The following is a 16,436-nucleotide window of genomic DNA, read 5'->3' as shown; positions in this document are numbered from 1 at the left end:
TGGGCAAAGTAATAGACAACCAAAAGGCCCAGAATATGGAGCTCAAACTGAAATGCCAGAGTAATATTAGAGCTCTGGCCTTGGACAAGAAAATGAAGGCTATGGTCGAAGACAAAGTTGATTCTTTGAAAAAGAAAATTGAAGACCTCAAAAAGGCCCTAAGCACAGAGCAGGAAAACCACAGAAAGACAGCAGTGGACCGGCATAAAGTAAAAGCGGCACACAATCAGGCACTGGCTGAAAAGGTGGCGCTGGAAGAGAAACTGCGCTCCACAAAAGAGCAACGGGAAAGATTTATATCCAAAGTGAATTGGCTGGAGAAGAAAGAGCGCTACTACCAAGAGGAATTGTGCCAGTGCGTTTTGTCCTTTGAAAAGGCATTTCCACATGCAGGTCACTTGAGAGGAAAAGAAAAGGTGGAATGTAGGGATATGTTCCACAACTTGAAAAAGAAATACGTAGACGGAGTGGAAGGCACCCCCTCTGTTGGAACAACGGAGTTTCTTGAAAAACAGCTGAACTGTCTACGTATCAGATGCAAGGATCTAGATGCAGCTTTACTACATAAAACACGGCAGCTGGAATCATTTAAAAAGCAGTACAATGACATGGTAAAGTCTTCCGAGTACGCTTTATTCCGACAAAGAGAGGAGCTCATTGGACCAGTGAACCAGATTATTCAAAAGGCTTGCAATGAAGAAAAAGAGATAGGTCATCTAAAATCTAGAGTGAAAGACGCTCAACTCCAGCTTAAATTAGAAAAACAGAAAGGACAAAAGCTGGCATCGTTGGACCATAGAAGCATGATGGGGAGATGTTCTGAGGAGACTCCGTCTCAGATTAATCCTCGTCCACTTCCAGGGAAAACTACATTTATTCAGGTACGTCCAAGACACCCTGGCAGAAGTGCAGGTATGGCTTCCCCAGTGAATCCTCCTGTAGAGTCTCCATCAACACCACCTTTCCTCAATTCTGATGATGGATTACCACCAGTTGATTGTTAAAAATTAACTGCTAAAATAGGCCATTAGAAGTATACTTCATCTTGTCTCCCTATATCATGGGTGGGCATTCTCAGTCCACGAGGGCCGGTGTCCCTGCAGGTTTTAGATCTCACCTTGGCTCAACACACCTGAATCACATGATTAGTTCGTTACCGGGCCTCTGGAGAACTTCAGGACATGTTGAGGAGCTAATTTAGCCGTTTAAATCAGCTGTGTTGGTTCGAGGACACATCTAAAACCTGCAGGGACACCGGCCCTCGTGGACTGAGATTGCCCACCCACCCCCAACCGGTCGCAGCAGATGGCCGCCCCTTCTTGAGCCTGGTTCTGCCGGAGGTTTCTTCCTAAAGGGAGTTTTTCCTCCCCACTGTCGCCCAGTGCTTGCTCAAAGGGGATCATTGGATTGTTGGGGTTTTCTGGCTTTTACTGTAGTGTTTTCACCTTACAGTATAAAGCAGCTTGAGGAGACTGTTGTTTTGCCATGATGCAATATAGTATTAAATATGACTACATTTTAAAAACATCTATTATAGCATCAAAGTAAAACAAAAAAACTAAAGTATACTTCAATGAAATGAATCAAAATGTCTAATCTGGCAAAACAAGAAAAGAAAAAAGGTTTCACCTTTAAATAAAAATCCAAATCACAAACACATTCTGATTTTTGTTGTGTGTGTTTTTTTGTGTGTGTTGTCACGTATAAAATCTTTGCGCTCTGTCTCGGTGTCTGCCCGGCCGGCTCCGCAAGGCTACATATGTTTATTGTGTTGCTGCTTTCTTCCACTCGTCATTCTGCCTGGGCGGAGCTCAGGCCCACGCACCTGTCTGCAATTACGCTGCAACGTGTCCTGTCTGTATGGAGACTGAGAGCTGCCAGAGTAATAATGTAGATACAGGCCTCTTTCTCCTTCTGCTGGTGTTCATGCTTTTATTCCATTGATGTTGCTATCATTTGTAAATAGATTTATTTGCTGTTATTTTATCAATTTACTGTCGTTCATGTATTTAATTTTCTTTGTATTTAAATATGATTTTTTCTAAGTAATGCCACGAGATGGACAGTTAAATAAAGGTTTCATTGAATAAAAAAAAGATTTAAAGATGACTGGTGGCGGAAGCGGAGCACAGACTGTCTGTGAGAATCTATCGCCATCGTGTGGTGCAGAGATATATTGCCATTGAATTTAGACAACGAAAGCTTGGCTCACAGAGCAGCTGCAACACGAACAAAAAACATTAAATAGCAACATGATATATTATATTATATTATATTATATTATAGTGCAAACAGTGCAGGCTTCAGCTCTGGGGAAGAAGCTGTTCCTCAGTTTGGGTGGATTCCGTCACTCACAGCGTTGTTAGCCCTCTTGTGCGTGCAGACTGCAACCCCCCCACTGTGCTTTGCCCTGATATCTGCAGTGTGAGGTTGGATCGCTCATTCTCATCCTCACACTGATGCCACTTATTTCGGTCTTTGTTTGACATAAAAGGGCATATTTGTCACTTTATTGCAACTATATTTGCACTCTTGAGCTCCTTCATTCACTGACTGATCATAAAGTTATTACTTGCGTTATGTATTCATCCTTTTGAACATAATTAATGAAGCCACATGTAATCACTAAAATTTGTATTTTGGGTACAATAAGAGAGTTTCAGATGGAATGCTGTTTTGTTTTGTTTAAATTTCACCAACTTGCTGATGCCCACGGTTGTGAGTGCGGCTTCTTGCTGTACATGGGTGGATGGTTGTAAATCACATCACAGATGCCAAGATGCCTTTAGCAAGAACAATCACTGATCCTGGGAAAGCACAGGAAAAACCCGATACACTGATTGACAGAAATCCATATTCTATGTTTCTCACAGCCGTTGATGAAAATGAAGTTCTTGAAATTGTCAAAAAATGTAAAAATCACAAATCTTTGGATTGTAATGATATTGATATGATAGTGGTTAAAAGAGTCATTGAGGCTATTATAAAACCATTCACATACATCTGTAATTTATCATTTCAAACTGGTCGATTTCCAGACAGAATGAAAATAGCAAAAGTTATACCTCTATACAAATCTGGGAACAAACACCATTTCACAAACTACAGGCCTGTCTCTTTACTACCTCAATTCTCAAAAGTTCTTGAAAAACTGTTGAAAAACAGACTGGAAAAATTTATAGATAAACATAAACTACTCACTGAAAGTCAGTACGGATTCAGATCAAGCAGATCAACATCATCGGCACTATTAGATTCAATAGAATACATCACAAATTCCATAGACAAAAAGCAATATGTGGCTGGGTTATTCATAGACTTGACAAAGGCATTTGACACTATAGATCATGATATATTAATAAGAAAACTGGAACGTTATGGTGTCAGAGGGGTAGTTTTAGATTGGGTCCGGAGTTATTTAAGTGACAGAAAGCAGTTTGTGAAAATAAATGGTGGTTGCTCCTTATGTATGGACATTGCTTGTGGTGTACCCCAAGGGTCAGTTTTGGGTCCAAAATTCTTCAACTTGTACATTAACGACATCTGTAAAGTGTCCAAAGTATTAAAAATGGTTCTCCTTGCTGACGATACAAACATTTTTTGCTCTGGTGATGATCTGCAGAATTTATTGGAGGATATGACTAATGAAATAAGTAAAGTGAAGTTCTGGCTTGATAAAAACAAATTATCATTAAATTTGAATAAATCTAAACTGATGTTATTTGGAAATAGTAGTTTAAATACAAATGCAAAGATTCAAATAAATGGTGTTGATATTGAAAGAGTCAGTGAAAATAAATTTCTGGGGGTAATAATAGATGAAAAACTTAACTGGAGAGCTCACGTAAGATATATTCATTCCAAAGTATCACGAAGCATTGCAGTACTAAACAAGGCAAAACAGGTATTCGACAGAACATCACTTCATATTCTCTACTGTTCACTGGTTTCACCATACTTAAGCTATTGTGCAGAGGTCTGGGGCAATAACTATAAAACCACATTACATTCACTTTTTACTCTTCAAAAAAAAGCAATTCGAATCATCCACAATGCAGGTTATAGGGAACATACAAACTCACTATTTTTGCAGTCTGAAATATTGAAAATTGACGATATAGTGAAATTCCAAACAGCACAAATTCTATTCAAAGCAAAAAATAAAGAACTGCCAGGTAATATTCAGAGTATGTTTTTTTTGAAAGAAGGAAGTTATAATTTAAGGGGTTTTTGTAACTTCAAAACAATGAAGGTACGTACTACAAGAAAAGGCTTTTGTGTTTCTGTTCATGGAGTGAAACTATGGAACAAACTGAATATGGAATTAAAGCAATGTCCAAACATAAAACTGTTCAAAAAGAGTTATAAAAATATGATCTTCTCGATCTATAAAGAAAAGGAAAATATTTAAATTAAGTGAATGTCTCTATTTAAAAACAAACAAACAAAAAATTCATGTGATATTATAGTATATCAGAAATCTGTTCACTATTTTTATTACAAATTATATCAGTAAGGAAGCTGACTAAATATTCACTGATAATTTATGGCAAAGGGGTGGGATTAAATAAGTGTATACTTCTTCCCACTCCCTTTCAACATGTAAATTAATCAGAATGTTTTTTTGTATGTAATTTGTATAGTATTTTTTTCTCTCTTATTTCTTTTCTAAATGTACTTGTATATTGTTCACATGTTGAAATAAATTACCAATCAATCAATCAATCAATAAGTTTACTAACAAAACACCATATTTCTGTCATTATTTTAAGGATGTGCACATGCACATACAATCAATATCAGACTGCACCAACAAAAAGGCTCTCACAACAATATACACTGTAAAAAGAATAACCCTATTCAAATAAAAAAAAAAAGATGTCCAATTGTCACATCCAAAATATTTGACTTCATAGAATCCATATTGAGTCACTTGATATGACCTGATACTTTTATGTTGATATAAACAATATTACTAGACTTGACTGAAACTTTAAATTTTGCATTGATCCAAATTGATTTTTTTACATAGAACCATATTTTAATTATTGAACCAAGCTAATATATTGAAATTTAACCAACCTAATGTATTCACATCGAACCAAATTAACATGAACTAATATGTTTGTGTTGAAGCCAGGTAATTGATTTACATATATTCAAACTATATTTTTCACCTTTCATTTTATTTCAGTTCAAAAATGCTCTGCATTTCCTATAAAAAACAAGACAGTTGGCCAACCAATTATTTCAAAATTATTTATTGTTCCAAACCATTTTAACTATAATCAATAGAGAGGATTAGTAATATACAGATTTAGTGCTGCGGCAGAAATGATTAGAGAAATGTTTGTTTTATAAAACCTGCAATCTTTTTAGAACTGGTATAAAACCTGCAACCTGTCTAAAACTGGCATAAAACCATTATAAAAACTCTTTTTAAACCAATTTGCAAGTACTCAAAAATGTTTATATGTGCACTGTGCCTGTACAATGTAAAAAAAAAAAATCTACACATGTATCAATGAAATCAACTTAAATCTCCCTTTCAAATGGGTGTTCTTATAATTTTTGAATGTAGAATACCACTGCAGGCCAACCAAGCAAAATAACCAAGCACACATGCACATGTATGTGCACATACACATGCACACATGCATGCAAACACACTACTGTGCAGTGTTAAGTTCACAATTAAGTTTGCGAATCTTAGAGGTCATCTTGTTAAAGTCAAGCTCCATCATAATCTTTTGAAGAGCCTCAAAGGTGAACCTGAATCCTCGTGGATATTCCATATTAAGAGCATAACAGAGTCCAAACACCATTGCCACTCCAGCTGCCACAGAAGGCAACTCATTCAGGACTTCCACACCATCAATGATTATCCCGATGTCTCGAGGCTGATGTAGGAGGCTTGAGTTGTCCCTGAAGACGAAGAGTGCCATGGTGGTACTCTGCAGCTCTTCCTCAGCTTCATCTGTCTGGGATATCTTGAGGTAAAATATGGAACAAAATGTACAAGTGAAGAACTGAAGTCTGGCACACCTGATAAATCTTTGACCATAATAAACTACTATTTTGATAGTTGTTTGGTCACAGACTATTAGAACAATTATTTGACTAATCAGATTGTGAATTGCATAATCATTCAATTAAATCAATGGTGGAACATTTTCATAAATGTTCCACAAAGCCCAAGAAAAAAAAGAAAACAATACAGAACCCTAAGATATTAACTTGATGAGTTGATTAATCGTTGCTGTCCTACATTAATCACTGCATTTAATAGCAGAGTTGTCAAATTTACATCAAGAGACTGCATCTCATGTAGAGACAGAACAGATATGGACATACCATGTATTCTTTTATCAAGTCCTCAACACGTTCTCCAAGGTAGATAATGAGAGATTTAAGTATACACTCCCTCCTAATGTCAGCATCAGCATCCTGCAGGAACAGTTAAAATTGTTACTATGCAATATGGAGAGTATGCTGCGTGAGAGGAATTTTTTTTCACCTCTCTATCCTCATGAGGTGACTAATGCCCCTTTTCCACCGACAAATCGGCACGGTGCGCTTGAGAGCAGTTCAGTTTAGCGCGGATGAACTCGCTTGTTGCGGTGGAAACATAAAGCGGACGTAACTGGGAACAGGGGCGAACCCATCTGGCGCGCGCAAAAGTCTTTGTCCGCAACGTCACAGCCCGAAGAGCAACAACAATCGCGATATGTGTGTTTTTGTACTTTGCTCTGTCTGTGGTTCATTTTGATTGGTTTGATTTTTGGTTCTTGTGGAGGAAGTCGCCATGGTCCAAAGTCAATGGAGTATGGTTGCTGGGAGTTTTTTTTTTTTTTAAAGCCTTTTGTGGGAGCGCTTCTATATCACATCACGTGGGCACCACACACACCCGGGCCAATCAGGTGTAAAGGCGGTGGAAAAGCGTCCGCAAGGGGCTAAAGTGAACTGAGCCACACCGTGTTCTGTCGGTGGAAAAGCGGCATATGCTTTCTTGTCCCTAAATAAAAGTTTATACGTATATATGTATGTATGTGTATCTGGCGAGTGAGAGTGAAAATGTGTCTCCAAAATAAATTTTGTTGCAGTTGTGCTCTGTACTTGTATAATGACAATAAATCTCTTCATTCATTCAAGGACAAAGCCCACACTTCCTTTCAACATTTTAAAAGGTCACAGCCATAATCACTGACGTTACCAAAATAAAACTGTAACAGGATACAAATTCTCATTAGATACAAGGGTTAAAATGCTAACTGTCATGTTAATAGTTAATTATATACACCCTACCTGCCCAAAACTGAAAGATTGCATTGTAAAAACCCATTATAACAGTTTCTAAGCAAAACAAGTTGTTAGGCTTCAGTTACTCTTTAAGTAGTTACACTCCAAAATAACAGGACACAACCAAAATGAAATGTTCCCTTTGCCCTCCATAGAAAATGTTGCTGCATTTATAACTGGACAGAGGAAATTAGTGGACAAGGATTTCTTACTAACTCACACAACGGATGTAACTAATGCAATAGCAATATTACTTACTACTACAAAAGTGATTTTCAGAGTGCTTTTCAATTACGAAGACTAGAAAAGGGGAAATGGGGCACATCTCCCTACACAACCAGCACTGAGCACACACCTGGGTGAAGCCGAGAGAGCAATTATTGCACACAATAGTGCCAACACATCAGCAAGGTGAATGAGAGGATAATGAGGGAGGGTCTAGATTATTATGAAATGTTTAGAAAGGATGTGCAGTGTAAATGCAAAATGATACCTGTTCAGATTAAATGAAAATGTATGCTTCAGCCATGGAATGGATGGAGCAATCAGTGGTTCTGAAAGCATACAGAAAAAAAAAGAATAATGTTACTTCTCTATAAAACACATAACACAGAAAAACCAAGAAATACGTAACATGACATACACATCCTTATAAAAAGCTAGTACTATAATTTGATTTAGGTTTACCAAACAGTCTACAGACCAGCCATTAGCGACTAAGTTTGGCATAGGGTCAATTTTTTGCTGATAAAATTAACATTTCTTCAGAAAATGCACATTTTTCCGAGCCGCGCCTGAAAGTCAATTGAAGGAATTAGTCTTATGTCATTGATCTTATATGCTGGCGTGTTATTTCTGTCTCTAAATCATGCACATTAATAATTATCTTTTGCGCTCGGTGTACACAAACATAACAAACAAATATTTATATGAAGAGAGACAGAGACAAACGTGCGCGCACAAACACAAGCTTGTGTCTAGAAACCGCGAGCTCACCAGAAAAACTCAAACGAAGCGGAGCACGGAGTTATACTATGAATGTTATGAACTATGAACTTATGCTAGCTAGCTGTATCCACCACCGATGCATCGTGGTAACGCTAGCTAGTTAGTATACTGGTAAAAAACGGCTTTTTGCCTAACTTGCATTCCCGACTGTGATGGTCGGTTGCTGGTAACCAGTTCTAACGTCGCGCCGGATAGCTAGCTAGCTTGTAGCTAGCAGCTACAATCATGCAAAAATTGGGGGTGGCTGTCGACCCAGCTTAAATGGGGTTATTTTCTGCAATTTTGGCAATACAAATTATAAAAGCTTTTGTAACACACTTGGCTTTACTTACGTTTATTTTCAGATGAAATTAATCAAAGATGTGACACGATGTTTCCAGCAGCCATGCAGAATAAAAATGGGTCCCGGTCTATTTCTGGTGGGCGTGTTCAAGTGCAAATCACTTTGACTCAAATTAAAGATATTATCTGTTCAACATGAAAAGAAATATATGTTTTGAGAGAAATCAAAAACTTTGCGTTGTGTCCTTTGTACAGATATTTAGTTTCATCCAAATCAAAAGTGGTATTTTAAAATGCAAAAAGAAAGGGTTTCACAATCAAATCAATGATTGTATTCTGTTTTGAATGGCACTTATTAGATTGAATGAATGACTGCATGTTAGACTTTTTACAGTGTATGTATGTGAATTTCTGCGTGTATTCTTATAATTGTTACCTTTTTCTTTTACCCTTGGCTTTTTGTGTTCATGTTCTGTTGTATACTTCATCTGTTCGTATGTTGTATACTCATTGTTTGTTAAATAAAGTTTTAAAAAAAGACACGCTTTGTTTAGACCCCCAAAATCCTTTCCACGCCCACCCCCGTGACATCACGCTCTAAAGCCCTGTTACGTCACAGAACGTGGTGATGTCATAGTGACAGTCCTTTCATCCTTTGATGTTCAAGTCTATAAATAGAGGAAAGCTGTCAAAGGGAATTCATTAAGCTATGGTTTTGTTGGAGTGATACAGCACATAAAAAAGCAGAAATGAGTTCGAAAGCTAACAAAGACAGAAATGTTAATTTCTTGAAAACAATGGTTAAAAAAAGTGAAAAAGAAAAAGAAACATATGGCAGACAGTTGGAGCAAAGACTGCAGCCAATGATCGACGAGGTTGAAAAGCTCAAAACTGAGCTTGACTACTTCAAAAACCTGCATACAGTCAATAAGAAACAGATCGAGGATCTAACAAAAGAAAACAATGAACTTTTGCAGAATAATAAGCTGCTGGGTTCGGTCTTGGATGACAGGACAAACATCGCAGACAGGTTGGACTCGATAAAAGATGACCACGAAGCTCTGGTAAAGTTCCGCGCAGAGACGGAGAAAACTCTGGCTGAGCTTAAAGAAAAACACGAGGACGAAGTCGAAGTCCTGCAAGGACTGCTGGAAACAGAGAAAGAAAAGGTGGCACGTCAGCAATTTCACAACAGCCAAGTTGTTGAATTATTATTGAAACGCCACAAAGAGGAAAAAAATAAGATGCAGCAGTTTTACCAGGAAAATACTAAAAAACTGGAAAACAAAGCCAATGCTGCAGACAGGAAGTTAGAAGAGGTCATCAACATGTATGACTCCAAACTAGAAAAGCTTAAGAGAAGGGTAAAAACTAGTAGAGGTGTGACCGTCAATGCGGTTAAGGAACGCGAGGAACACCATCAATCCTCGCAGTCTTGGATTGAGGATCTTCTGACAACTAATACAAAGTTACTGGATGAAAAGGAATTGATGGACAAAACCGTGAAACAATTAACAGAGGAGAAAGATCAAATGGGCAAAGTAATAGACAACCAAAAGGCCCAGAATATGGAGCTCAAACTGAAATGCCAGAGTAATATTAGAGCTCTGGCCTTGGACAAGAAAATGAAGGCTATGGTCGAAGACAAAGTTGATTCTTTGAAAAAGAAAATTGAAGACCTCAAAAAGGCCCTAAGCACAGAGCAGGAAAACCACAGAAAGACAGCAGTGGACCGGCATAAAGTAAAAGCGGCACACAATCAGGCACTGGCTGAAAAGGTGGCGCTGGAAGAGAAACTGCGCTCCACAAAAGAGCAACGGGAAAGATTTATATCCAAAGTGAATTGGCTGGAGAAGAAAGAGCGCTACTACCAAGAGGAATTGTGCCAGTGCGTTTTGTCCTTTGAAAAGGCATTTCCACATGCAGGTCACTTGAGAGGAAAAGAAAAGGTGGAATGTAGGGATATGTTCCACAACTTGAAAAAGAAATACGTAGACGGAGTGGAAGGCACCCCCTCTGTTGGAACAACGGAGTTTCTTGAAAAACAGCTGAACTGTCTACGTATCAGATGCAAGGATCTAGATGCAGCTTTACTACATAAAACACGGCAGCTGGAATCATTTAAAAAGCAGTACAATGACATGGTAAAGTCTTCCGAGTACGCTTTATTCCGACAAAGAGAGGAGCTCATTGGACCAGTGAACCAGATTATTCAAAAGGCTTGCAATGAAGAAAAAGAGATAGGTCATCTAAAATCTAGAGTGAAAGACGCTCAACTCCAGCTTAAATTAGAAAAACAGAAAGGACAAAAGCTGGCATCGTTGGACCATAGAAGCATGATGGGGAGATGTTCTGAGGAGACTCCGTCTCAGATTAATCCTCGTCCACTTCCAGGGAAAACTACATTTATTCAGGTACGTCCAAGACACCCTGGCAGAAGTGCAGGTATGGCTTCCCCAGTGAATCCTCCTGTAGAGTCTCCATCAACACCACCTTTCCTCAATTCTGATGATGGATTACCACCAGTTGATTGTTAAAAATTAACTGCTAAAATAGGCCATTAGAAGTATACTTCATCTTGTCTCCCTATATCATGGGTGGGCATTCTCAGTCCACGAGGGCCGGTGTCCCTGCAGGTTTTAGATCTCACCTTGGCTCAACACACCTGAATCACATGATTAGTTCGTTACCGGGCCTCTGGAGAACTTCAGGACATGTTGAGGAGCTAATTTAGCCGTTTAAATCAGCTGTGTTGGTTCGAGGACACATCTAAAACCTGCAGGGACACCGGCCCTCGTGGACTGAGATTGCCCACCCACCCCCAACCGGTCGCAGCAGATGGCCGCCCCTTCTTGAGCCTGGTTCTGCCGGAGGTTTCTTCCTAAAGGGAGTTTTCCTCCCCACTGTCGCCCAGTGCTTGCTCAAAGGGGATCATTGGATTGTTGGGGTTTTCTGGCTTTTACTGTAGTGTTTTCACCTTACAGTATAAAGCAGCTTGAGGAGACTGTTGTTTTGCCATGATGCAATATAGTATTAAATATGACTACATTTTAAAAACATCTATTATAGCATCAAAGTAAAACAAAAAAACTAAAGTATACTTGAATGAAATGAATCAAAATGTCTAATCTGGCAAAACAAGAAAAGAAAAAAGGTTTCACCTTTAAATAAAAATCCAAATCACAAACACATTCTGATTTTTGTTGTGTGTGTTTTTTTTGTGTGTGTTGTCACGTATAAAATCTTTGCGCTCTGTCTCGGTGTCTGCCCGGCCGGCTCCGCAAGGCTACATATGTTTATTGTGTTGCTGCTTTCTTCCACTCGTCATTCTGCCTGGGCGGAGCTCAGGCCCACGCACCTGTCTGCAATTACGCTGCAACGTGTCCTGTCTGTATGGAGACTGAGAGCTGCCAGAGTAATAATGTAGATACAGGCCTCTTTCTCCTTCTGCTGGTGTTCATGCTTTTATTCCATTGATGTTGCTATCATTTGTAAATAGATTTATTTGCTGTTATTTTATCAATTTACTGTCGTTCATGTATTTAATTTTCTTTGTATTTAAATATGATTTTTTTTAAGTAATGCCACGAGATGGACAGTTAAATAAAGGTTTCATTGAATAAAAAAAAAGATTTAAAGATGACTGGTGGCGGAAGCGGAGCACAGACTGTCTGTGAGAATCTATCGCCATCGTGTGGTGCAGAGATATATTGCCATTGAATTTAGACAACGAAAGCTTGGCTCACAGAGCAGCTGCAACACGAACAAAAAACATTAAATAGCAACATGATATATTATATTATATTATATTATATTATAGTGCAAACAGTGCAGGCTTCAGCTCTGGGGAAGAAGCTGTTCCTCACTTTGGGTGGATTCCGTCACTCACAGCGTTGTTAGCCCTCTTGTGCGTGCAGACTGCAACCCCCCCACTGTGCTTTGCCCTGATATCTGCAGTGTGAGGTTGGATCGCTCATTCTCATCCTCACACTGATGCCACTTATTTCGGTCTTTGTTTGACATAAAAGGGCATATTTGTCACTTTATTGCAACTATATTTGCACTCTTGAGCTCCTTCATTCACTGACTGATCATAAAGTTATTACTTGCGTTATGTATTCATCCTTTTGAACATAATTAATGAAGCCACATGTAATCACTAAAATTTGTATTTTGGGTACAATAAGAGAGTTTCAGATGGAATGCTGTTTTGTTTTGTTTAAATTTCACCAACTTGCTGATGCCCACGGTTGTGAGTGCGGCTTCTTGCTGTACATGGGTGGATGGTTGTAAATCACATCACAGATGCCAAAAACCTCTCAAACCAAGCCCCCTTGCCGGTGATGCTGTGCGCAACCTCGTGACGGAGTCAAGCATATTCAAAACACCCCCTCACCTCCCGTGTCAAACTCAAATGTCAGCCTATTTCATGTGTCACTTTTGGAGCAGTTGCCATCCCGACGAGCCATGGAGAAGTTCGTATTTGTGTTATTTTACTTATTTGGTGTTCTGGTGTGTTTGGGCACCGGTCAGCACCATCTGCGTGCACGTGTTGGACCGTGGACACACCGGATTCAGTGGGAGAATAACGGTCAGGTGTACAGTTTACTGAGCACTGGGACTCAGTATCGTTTACCAGCACAGACACGGAGACGCGCTCAGCTTCTATTGAGAGCAAACAACCAAGTGAACCCTCCGGCTGCGTCCAGTAGACGAGACACACCGTCTGGGCCGGGAGCTTTCCGAGCATTCAGACTCTTAAACTGCTTCCTCACATCTGCTTCATGAATATGAAGGCTTGTGGTGGGAGGAGGTGGTGTGAAATCCTCTTTTGTGTGGGGTGAGGAGGGGGGTGTTGTAAAAGTCCCCAAGAGCAATGATGAGAGAGTCCGGGAATGTCCGCTCCATGTGCAGTATCTGCTCCGCGAGTGCGCACTGAGCTGCCTGCGCATCCGCATCTGGCGGGATGTAAACAGCGGCCAAGATGAATGAAGCAAACTCCCGCGGAGAATAAAACGGTTTGCAGTGAATAAAAGGTATTCCAGAGAGGAAGAGCAGTGCTGAGCAATCACTGTTACATCTGTGCACCAGCCACTATTAATGTAGAAGCAGACACCTCCACCTTTGGTCTTACCAGAGAGAGAGGCCTGCCGGTCCGCGCGCAGCAGATGAAAGCCCTCCAGCTTGAGCGCGCTGTCCGGGATGTCCTCACAGAGCCACGACTCCGTAAAACATAAGACACAGGAGGAGGCAACGTCTCTGTTCATGCTTCTCATCAGGGCCAGCTCGTCTATCTTATTCCTGAGTGAGCGTACGTTGGAAAGGAAGATCCCAGTGAAGAGCAGTTCGCAGTCCGCGTCTCCTCAGACGCACGAGTGCGCCGGCTCGCTTTCCTCGCTTTCGGCGTCTCACTTTCCTGATCAGAGTCTGCAGTAAATCTGCCGCAGATGCCACAAATATTGGAAGTAAATCCACAGGTGTTGTAGTCCTGTAGTTAAGAAGCTCTTCTCTGGTGTAAGAATATCCAGAGGAGTGCCCAGACACAGAAGTTATGCACAAAAACAAAACAGAAGTAACGCACTGAAGCACCAGGGCATCCATACGCGGCGGCGCCATCTTGGAACAAGGGACTTGTCTTTGAAAGGTAGAGTGTTAATTACTAAAGCTGAAGGGATATCCCGATGAACATATGCTGCTCTCTCCTTACATCTGGATAAGAAAAGTAGTAAAGATATTGACCGTATGCTCTTTCATTTTATATGGAAAAACCGTACGCACTATATTAGAAAAACTGTTGTGATGAATAAGTACGAATCAGGTGGGCTTAACGTCTTAGACTTTTCTACTTTAAATAACACTTTCAAAATGAATTGGGCCAAACATTTTTCTTAAAACCCTACCTCTATCTGGAACTTTATACCATATCACATTTTCTCTCGTTTTGGTGGCTTTACTTTTATTGAAATTGTAATTACAATGTTGAGAAAGTCCCTGTAAAGCTTTCATCCTTCCATAAGCAGGTCCTCTTAGCGTGGACCCTCATTTATAAACACAACTTCTCACCTCACAAATACCTTATCTGGAACAACAGAGATATTTTATAGAAAAATAAATCACTTTTCCTGGAAACTTGGCTCCAAAAGGGGATCCTATTGGTGGCTCAGCTGGTTAGTAAAGAGGGGACAACTACTTACTTACAACCACTTATTGCACTATATCATTTTCCAATCAGTGTTCAAGATATCAAGCGGAAGAACAGTCTGGATGGTCCCCCATAAATATTTGATTGTAAATAAGGTGAAAGAAGTCTCTTTTAAAATTCGACCTAAATGTTATCCAGCCAGTCACTACATGGTCAAATTTAAAAGGGACATAAATACTAATTGTACTTTCTGTGGGGATCATCCAGAAACTGTGACACATCTTTTTTGGTACTGTTCTTTTACACAGAGATTCTGGAAGGAATTTAGCAGCTTGTTATTGTCCATATTTTAAGGGAGTTTTCTTTACGATGGGAAAATGTTTTATTCTGTTTCTTTAAGTTCCCCAAGAAGTATGAGAATGTTTTTTTATGATAAATTTCTTAATACTTTTAGCTAAATTTTTGATCCATAATGTAAGTTTTACTAACAAAACACCATATTTCTGTCATTATTTTAAGGATGTGCACATGCACATACAATCAATATCAGACTGCACCAACAAAAAGGCTCTCACAACAATATGAATTTCTGCGTGTATTCTTATAATTGTTACCTTTTTCTTTTACCCTTGGCTTTTTGTGTTCATGTTCTGTTGTATACTTCATCTGTTCGTATGTTGTATACTCATTGTTTGTTAAATAAAGTTTAAAAAAAAAAAACACGCTTTGTTTAGACCCCCAAAATCCTTTCCACGCCCACCACACCGTGACATCCACGCTCTAAGCCCTGTTAGACTTCACAAGAACGTGGTGAGGTCATAGTGACAGTCCTTTCATCCCTTGATGTCAAGTCTATAAATAGAGAAAGCTGTCAAAGGGAATTCATTAAGCTATTGTTTTGTTGGAGTGATACAGCACATAAAAAAGCAGAAATGAGTTCGAAAGCTAACAAAGACAGAAATGTTAATTTCTTGAAAACAATGGTTAAAAAAAGTGAAAAAGAAAAAGAACATATGGCATACAGTTGGAGCAAAGACTGCAGCCAATGATCGACGAGGTTATGAAAAGCTCAAAACTGAGCTTGACTACTTCAAAAACCTGCATACAGTCAATAAGAAACAGATCGAGTGATCTAACAAAAGAAAACAATGAACTTTGCAGAATAATAAGCTTGCTGGGTTCGTCTTGGATGACAGGACAAACATCGCAGACAGGTTGGACTCGATAAAAGATGACCACGAAGCTGCTGGTAAGAGTTCCGCGCAGAGACGGAGAAAACTCTGGCTGAGCTTTAAAGAAAAAACACGGGACGAAGTCGAAGTCCTGCAAGGACTGCTGGAAACAGAGAAAGAAAAAGGTGGCACGTCAGCATTTCACAACAGCCAAGTTGTTGAATTATTATTGAAACGCCACAAAGAGGAAAAAAATAAGATGCAGCAGTTTTACCAGGAAAATACTAAAAACTGGAAAACAAAGCCAATGCTGCATACAGGAAGTTAGAAGAGGTCATCAACATGTATGACTCCCAAACTAGAAAAGCTTAAGAGAAAGGTAAAAACTAGTAGAGGTGTGACCGTCAATGCGGTTAAGGAACGCGAGGAACACCATCAATCCTCGCAGTCTTGGATTGAGGATCTTCTGACAACTAATACAAAGTTACTGGATGAAAAGGAATTGATGGACAAAACCGTGAAACAATTAACAG

The 16,436-nt window shown here is 39.4% G+C and overlaps 1 long non-coding RNA gene across 1 annotated transcript; it reads right to left on the bottom strand.

The window, feature by feature from the left end:
* Nucleotides 1-5,177: 5,177 nt before the first annotated feature.
* LOC120718135 lies at nucleotides 5,178-9,115 on the bottom strand. The gene is made up of 3 exons (XR_005692396.1): nucleotides 7,793-9,115; nucleotides 6,355-6,447; nucleotides 5,178-5,990 (listed from the first exon to the last, which is right to left on the bottom strand). It is a non-coding gene; the product is annotated as an uncharacterized LOC120718135 (long non-coding RNA).
* Between the last annotated feature and the right edge of the window lie 7,321 nt (nucleotides 9,116-16,436).

The sequence above is a fragment of the Simochromis diagramma genome, unplaced genomic scaffold (genome assembly GCF_900408965.1).
Source record: "Simochromis diagramma unplaced genomic scaffold, fSimDia1.1 OVJJ01000533.1, whole genome shotgun sequence".
Taxonomy (NCBI): domain Eukaryota; kingdom Metazoa; phylum Chordata; class Actinopteri; order Cichliformes; family Cichlidae; genus Simochromis; species Simochromis diagramma.
Note: the sequence above shows the minus strand (reverse complement) of the source record. Positions and strands in the feature narration are given on the sequence as shown.